The following is an 8,147-nucleotide window of genomic DNA, read 5'->3' as shown; positions in this document are numbered from 1 at the left end:
TGGAACTGAGGGATTAAAGGGGGCAACCAGGAGCCGTGGGGGTGTTTCTCACAAGGATGGAAGGAACGTCCCAGTAGAGGGAGTGTGTGTCATGGCATAAAGTTACCACAGGGTGGTAGAAGTTGTGCAGTTGCGTGTTCTCATTCGGGCATTCTTCCCCAGGAAGCAGAGGGAAAACAAACAGAGGGCTCAGAGGCAAAGATCTGCAGCCCCGACTCCCTGCTTCTCCTGCCTGAGCAGAGGTGTCCGAGCCAAAGCTGGCTTCAGTGAGGCACCAGATGTTTAAACACTTGACCCCTGAAATAACTGCCACCCGCTTGCACCCCTGACCGTGCCCGCCAGTTTCCTTGGCCCTGACGTGGGTCAGGCAACCCACATTGCTCAAGATCCAGGGAGCAGCACTTCACCGGCTGGGAGATTAATTGAAAGGATGTGTTTAACAACCAGGGTGAGTGTTAATTTGCCATTAAAGCAAAGCGAAAACAGTGATGATGATAGAAATGTTGTTATCACACTAGCTTCTCCTCTTCACCTTGGAAGATTCCGTCCTCCTTATAATGTTGACCAAGGAGTTTCTTATAAATCCCAAGGTTCCAACAGCAAGTTTTATTTTCCCATCTGTCCCACAAGATTTAAAATGCTTCAGTAAAACTGATGAAAAGCATTTATCATTATCATCAGCATCAGCAGTATTTGTTTTATCACATAATTTATAGAATAGTTGTGTTAACTTCTAACATGGTCCTTTGTGGCGTTCCTCCCACTTTTGTTTCTCCCACAGCACTCCAGCCCGCAGCTCCATAAAAATTTCAAGCGATGCATCAGGCCACAGGTTTCTAAAGTATTTTTGAGCCTCTGCCTCTGAAATGACAAATCAAAATATCATCAGTTTTGTTCTGAGTTCTAATGGAAGGCTGAGTACTCAGGGTCCCGGTTGTATAGGGCATCCCAGCCAGGTCTGACTTTGCCACGTGGCTTTGCCCATCACAGGAAGGCAATGTGGGGACACACTGGCCCCCTTCATGGATCAAATGGCTGTCACATCCCCCTCACCTGAAAAACCAAACCAAGCATGGAGATTACTTTAAGCAACATCACAAATTTACCCAACCAAGACAAGGCGACCGATTTGTGGGATAAAAAAATTTTTACCCCAAAGGGGAAAAAAAAGACCTTCTTGTCAATCATCTCCTGATTACAAGCTGAGAAAATAAACTTGCTTGCAATTGTTAGCCTCTTGGTGGAGAACTGTGGAAAAGTTGCTTAAAGGAGTGATTCAGCAATAAAAGTGGAGGGGGTTGGGGGTTACAGTAAGTTTTCCTCCCTGCCAGAGCATTGTTTTCTCCATAGCTGCCTGTGAAACACTCATGTTGTTCTGCAATTATGGCCATGATTTGTTGGTGCACTTTTATGTAGAAGTGTCTGCATCTGTTGAGGTCTGCAGCGCTACCTCTTTGACAGTTCCAGATGTTGCAAAGATGAAATACCTCCTGCTTGAGGAACTGTGCAACTAGGAGTCCCAAAAGGTGTTCTGAATACAGTTTTAAAAGGCATCTGTCTTAAAATAATTTCAACATCTCGCTCGTCTATTTATAAGCCCCGTCGGGCGGTTTTTTGGGCCCTTCTAGACTATTTTAAGGGGCTCATTTTTACATCAAGATATTTTAACCATTGAAGTGACAAACGTCTGCCCTGTTTCTTTCTCTGCCCTGGGTTACCCATTCAACCTGCCTTCTAACACCTTGCAATCTTTTTATATCAAGCATGAGACAGAAGGGCCTTTTCTTGGGGCATGAAGTGGGGAGGAGGCTGAAATACATATGCATCTGTATCAGTGGCCTGGGACAACTTAAGATTCACTGGTGAGGAAGCAACAAAAGGCCTCTGGGCCAGACTCCACTCTTCCCTAAGACCTCGTAATTCACCACTCTGTCGGTTCTTAAAATAGGAATGCTACTTGACCCTTACCAGGGCTTTGGAGGGATGTCTGGGCTTGAGTTTCTGCAGGCGAAAACCCATGCCCAAGACCACCCTTAGGAAGACCATTCTCGCGAGGCCTGGTGCAGACTAATGTTATTCTTGGGTCATTTAACTTCACTCTCAGGGAAGAGACGAAGATGGTGCTAATGGTGCTAAGTTGTAAATCACTCCCCTCTGGAATGGATTTGAGCCAGAACCGATTGGCCTGAGCATTCCTGCCTTGCTTGACCATGGTAAAGAGATTATGGTATGTAAAATTCGGCTAAACATGGCTTGTTTCGATTTCCTACTTTCCTGGTTGTCTGTCTCGCTATGAAAGGTTAAGACCTAGGAGGGGGAGAGAAACCCACTCTGTGGAATCCCTCTCACTCCAGGGCAACATTTCCTACTCAGATGCTGTCCATACATAGCCACTGTGCAAGGCTCACACCAAGGGAAGTTGGTCCCATCAGAGAGATATTCATAAACCTGGCCTTTGGGTTGTAGTAACTGGTCAGTCTCACAAAGCAATAAAAATAGAAGGCGTCAAATACTGAAGCCTGCCTGTGGTGTGATCTGAGCTTACAAATCCCTGCTCACATGTTTGCCATTCCATACAAAGGAAACTGACCTTCCCTTTTCCCTGATGTCATTAGCTGAGTCCAGAAACTGCAGTGACATCCTCTTAGCAGATCTGGTTGCCCTACCTGGGACCCTTCCTGAAATCCTTCAACCCATGTGGAAATGGTGCCTCAAGTCAAAGTCTCTTGAGATTTTCTCTTGTGATCCAAGTATCCAAGTTTAAAAAAAAAATTATCTAAGTTAAAAAAAAAAAAAGATTTCCTTACATCTTCTTGCCCGTTTGGCCATGTAGACCACATATGCCCACCGGCCTGCTGAAAAAAGTGGGAGGTCCTAGAGATGAGAATGGTAATAATGCACACTGTCAGCGTCACTGTCTTCAAATCATTGGAAGCCCTTTTGCTTTCTGGAAAGTAAATTTGAAGCATGTGAGAGAGTAACTTCCGGCAATGGATGAGGTAAATGGTGCTCGGGCTACAGAGGCAGGTCTGTAGGTGAAAAGGCCATGGTGCCAGGACAGATGGGCCCATGCCCCACCCAGGTGCACAGAGTTGGGTGGGGGGTGGCTGCCAACGTGGTCAGACAGATTTGAGGAAAGACATCCTCAAATTAAAGCAAATCCCTGCCTCTGGGGCCTTGTCATGCATTTGTCTTGCTGAATAAGGTAGAACCAGAAAGTAATTTTGATTAGCATTCATCGAAGCTATTTATCATAGGAAATTACACCACTGCGTTTAAGACTGGGACTTTTACCAGCTATTCCTGGTTGCCTTGTTGCGATTTCACAGCGGGAGGCAGACGTGGCAGGCAGCAAGTCCCCTTTGCTTGACTTCTACTCCATTGACAGTTCACATAGTAGGGCTCCTGTAAAAAGATATTTTAAAATTACAAGCTCAAGAAAACAAACCAGAGGGGAGAGGGTCCTTCTTCTGTTTTTCTCCCCATATTAAAGGTGTCATCAGCAAAGTTTTCTCCTCTAACAGGGGAACAAATATATCAGCAAGTCCTAACTGAGAAAAAAATCTCCTCTCATGCAAGAAACAAAAGAAATACTTAAATTGAAAGGTGTACTAAGGTTGATGGAATTTTTATTAAGAATTATTTTCCATAAAAGGAAATAGCTCTGCATTAAGATGAATATTCTAAATGTGGCATTTTTATGAACTTATAAATCTGTGCATAAGCATCTTCATATAAACCCATTCATTTTTTTTTTTTTGCAGACAATTCATTTCTTCCTCTATTTGTTCTGCCACAGATATACTACTTCCCCAGTTATCTGAGGCAGTGATATTTGCAGCTTTGTGAATTTGCTGGAATATATAGGGGGCATAAGAAATGCTCAAAATTTCTGTTGGAAGCAGGGAATGTACTTTTCAAAATAAGTGATGCCAAACCAACAAATTACTGGCAAATTCACCTCTTATCTGACAACCTTAGAAGAAGAGTGCCCAGTGTCTAGCACTTTTACTTAAAACACTTAGAAATTGTCATTTCTTTCCCTCATCAGAGGCTTCCCTTCACTTCTTTCCAATGGAGGATAATGAGGGCAGGATGAAAACCAGAATTGGAGGAGCTGGTCAAACTCCTCATTCTCCAAAGAGCTAGGCTCCCAGGACATAGTGAGGACAGACAGCTTGATGCAGTTAATGTAGCCAAAACACCTGCAGTTAAGCAAGCCAAAAAAAAAAAAAAATGTGTTTTGTATCATTTCAGCAATCCCAACTGGATGCCTAAAGAGAAGCTCCTACTCTAGGTTTTCAGAATACCTGTGCAGATAAGAGCTAAATCAGAAGTCTCAGAACCCTGCCATCTGGCTAAAATCTGAAAAATTCAGTTTGTAAGCTGCATGATTTCCCAATATTTCCAAATAATTCTTCTATTTGAAAATGTCTAAGGATCCCACCATTTGCATATAGATGTTTGATGTCATTCAGATGAAAAATCCAGTTTTACTGCACCTTAATATTGACTGGATAGATTACAAACTTGTGAAGAGCAACATAACCTCCTTTGTCCAGGCACCCTAGATATCTTCATGGCTGCAGCAACCTGGCCATCTTTGGAAACCTCTGAAAGCATGAAGCATCTGCCCCGCTTCTCCCAATATCTGGTGTGATAGATGCAGTGTCCAGCTACTCCTGCAGAAAGAAACAGACTCAGAATTCATCCCATACCTATGTTAGTATAAGAAAGAGAGTGCCCCATAGGGCCTAGCCAGCACTGGGCCCACAATGAGCATTCAATAAATCCTTAGCAATGGAGTATTTGTGGAAAATCTGTGTTTGCACATAGATAGTGGCTTCCCAAGGCCCGTGCTTAGGGCTTGATGTGCCCTGTTTGGTGGGAGCCAAGCAGCTGTCTCCTGCATCTGGGGATTTCTCACTTGGGGGAGCAAATCCTCTAAGTATTTACAACCATTTAACAACTGCTGCCTATATCCTGACACTTACATCACAAATTTCTCTCCAACCCACCCACACCCCTGACCCATGCACTGTATTAGTCTCCCTTCCATGCTTCTGCCCTGGCCCTGTGGAGGTCCCTCCCCTACAAACAGCCAGAATCATCTCTTTACAATGCTGATCTGCTTAAAAATCTGCAATGGTTCCCAGTGCATTCAGGATCAAAATCAAAAACCTTACTGAGGCAGGGCACAGTGGCTCATGTCTGTAATTCCAGCATTTTGGGAAGCCAAAGCCGGTGGATCACCTGAGGTCAGGAGTTTGAGACCAGCCTAGCCAACATGGTGAAATCTCATCTCTACTAAAAATGCAAAAAAATTTAGCTGGGCGTAGTGGTGCACACCTGTAGCCCCAGCTACTTGGGAGGTTGAGGCACAAGAATTGCTTGAACCCTGGAGGTGGAAGTTGCAGTGAGCTGAGATCATGCCACTATACTCCAGCCTGGGCAACACAGTGAGACTCTGCTTCAAACAGAAAGAAAAGAAAAAGCCCTTACTGAAACTTTCTAGGCCCTGTATGATGGAGCGCTTGCCTCATCCCAGCCTCTGTCTCTGGGCCCCAGCTGCTTTCATGCATCTGCTCAGGGACTTTGCATATCCTGTTCCCTTGTTTTAGGCACGTCCCCCTCCATGTGGACTTTACCCTGTGAGCTCCTGCTTGTCCTTCAGCTGTCAGCACCAACACCATGTCCCCAGGAAGAACCTTCTTGACAGTTCCTGACTATCCCTCAACCCTTGCCACACACCTACATCCCTATAGCAGCCCTATGGCGCCCTTCAAAACATTGATGAATTAATGAGATTATGTGATTATTAGGGGTTTCCTTTGCCAGATCGTAAGCTCCAGGAAGGACTAGCCAAGATGGGTTTGCTCAATCTTTTTATCTCCAGGGTCTAGCACAGTGCCTGAGAACCTGGTGTATAGTAGATACCTAAAAAAAACAGGTTGAATCAAAGAATGACTGGCAAGTTGATAAGAAGAAGAAGGAATGGAAGGAAGGTTGGGGAGAAGACAAGAGGGAGAGAGGAAAAGAAAGGGAGAGAGGGAGGAAAGGAAGGAGAGGCAAGGAGGGAAGAGGGGGAAAGAGGGAGGAAGGGAGGGAAAGAGGCAGGAAGAAAAGGGAGGAAGGGGGGAAGTTTCCTGGAGAGACAATAATAATAAACTCCAATACTATGTAAATTCTTCACCATTTCTATATCCAAAAATCCCTGAATCCTATATATATGACCCTCCTTGTCCCCATGTGTTTTAAATGAATCAGGGGTGCAATGTTAACAACAATGAAGAAGAAATGAGAGGAACAGCTGGTTCTTCCATGATTACTGGTTCATTCATTCATTCTACAAATATTCCATGTGCCAGGCCATGCGGTCACTGCTAGGGAGAAGCATGTGACCTAGCAGATGCGCAGCTGGTGGATTTCAGCTGACTCGACTTCACCATGCCACCTTGGGCAAGTTGCTCACCTGCTCTGAGTCTGTTTCCTTCTCTGTAAGGTGTGGAGGTTGAATGATCCCTAATAACCGTTCCAAAGCTAATCTTCTGTTGCCTCCAAACTGGATAATAACAATAATAAAAAACATTATTAACTGAGCATTTAGTCTGTACAAGGTCCTATGGTGTTTCTCTATATTATCTCAGTTGAGAATCAAGGCTTGATGTGCCCTGTTTGGTGGAAGGTATATTTCTCTATATTATCTCAGTCGATTCTCAACTGAGATAATATAGATACTATCAATAAATGTAATTGGAGGCAGGGAGTAGAAATGTAGGAATAATATAGTATCTATATTATCCATACTATTATCAACTGAGGTAATAGATTCAGAATCAAATGTAATCAAATGAGGTATCATTTGATATCTCAGTTGGGATAGGTAGAATTACCAACAGCTATTTTATAAACAAGGAAAACTGAAGCAAAAGAGATTAGCTGACTCGTTAATGGTCAACAAGCTAGAAAATGATGACATTGAAATTTAAACAAACATTCCTCTGACCTCACTTTGCTACATAACCTCAGGTTGTATCATGCCCTCTAACGGTGCTGGAGTTGGCCAGGACATGGTGCCAAGTCTTAGCGGCATGGCAGAAGAGGCAGAAGCACATTTAGTTCTTGTGTTTAAAGCAGGTGGTTGTCTCCATGCTTCTCTGGACTTCAGATAAACACCTTCCCTTGGTCCTCAGAACACCTCTTCCCCAGATGTATGGCTGCTTAAAAAGACTTTGAGGTCACAGGTTGAAAAGCATGGCGTCCAGAAACAGAGCTTCTCCTGACCAAGGCTGTCAACAGCCAAGAAAATCATCCATGAGCTGGTTTCCTCCAGGAGACAAATTCCTGGCCCAAACCTTCACTGGTTGCTTTCTGCCTCAGTCTACATCATAACTGGGTGTTCTCAACCAGACATGGCTGCAAATAAGTTACGTTTGGCTTGATAGCTTTTAAAAATTGGAATATATCACATAAAATCCCAGATATGGGACTTTGCTTCAGAAATTAGAAGATCTGGTTACAGATGACCTACAATCCAAGGACCAGCTGGAGCTGAGTAGGAACTGACCTTTCAAATACACATGGCTGGCCACAGGCCCCACTGCTCCTTATTGCCGCATATTGACCCCTATAGGCATTTGAATTTGGAAACCCCAGACCCCTATAGTCATTTGAATTTGGAAACCCCAGACCGCAGAACCAAATCCAAGGCCTGGCACTCAAAGCCCTTTGCTACCTGGACCCTAATCTCTTGTTCCAGTCAACCTAAAACCCCTGATCTCCAGCCTTCTGGAGTGGACCCACCCGAAGGGCTCCTTTTCATTATACCTCATCTAAGGGTCCTTCTTGTCTTCCTACACTTCTACTCCCTGCCTCCAGTTGCATTGGATTCTGCATCTTTTGGCTTCCTTTTCCTTCCCTGCCCATCTGGGATCCACACAAAAGCGTGGAAACCCTGACTTTTTTAGATCTATGCATGGAAGAACTACTGAAGAAAGACCCATTGCCTGATTCCTTGCTGCTATGCAAAGTGTGGTCCAAGAACTAGCTACCTTAGCAATGCCTGGCAGCTTGTCAGAAAGGCAAGATTCCAGACCTCCACCCCACACTATTAAAACCAAAGCTGAACTTTAATAAGATCTTCCAGG

General features: G+C 44.2%; 1 long non-coding RNA gene across 1 annotated transcript; it reads right to left on the bottom strand.

Annotated features, from left to right (window-relative positions):
* Positions 1-482: 482 nt before the first annotated feature.
* On the bottom strand, positions 483-4,654 carry LOC129031909 (uncharacterized). The gene is made up of 3 exons (XR_008501144.2): positions 4,550-4,654; positions 3,295-3,405; positions 483-861 (listed from the first exon to the last, which is right to left on the bottom strand). It is a non-coding gene; the product is annotated as an uncharacterized LOC129031909 (long non-coding RNA).
* Positions 4,655-8,147: the final 3,493 nt, after the last annotated feature.

Source organism: Pongo pygmaeus, chromosome 11, assembly GCF_028885625.2.
Source record: "Pongo pygmaeus isolate AG05252 chromosome 11, NHGRI_mPonPyg2-v2.0_pri, whole genome shotgun sequence".
NCBI lineage: Eukaryota > Metazoa > Chordata > Mammalia > Primates > Hominidae > Pongo > Pongo pygmaeus.
The sequence above is the reverse complement of the archived record's forward strand: the minus strand, read 5'-3'. Positions and strand labels throughout refer to the sequence as shown.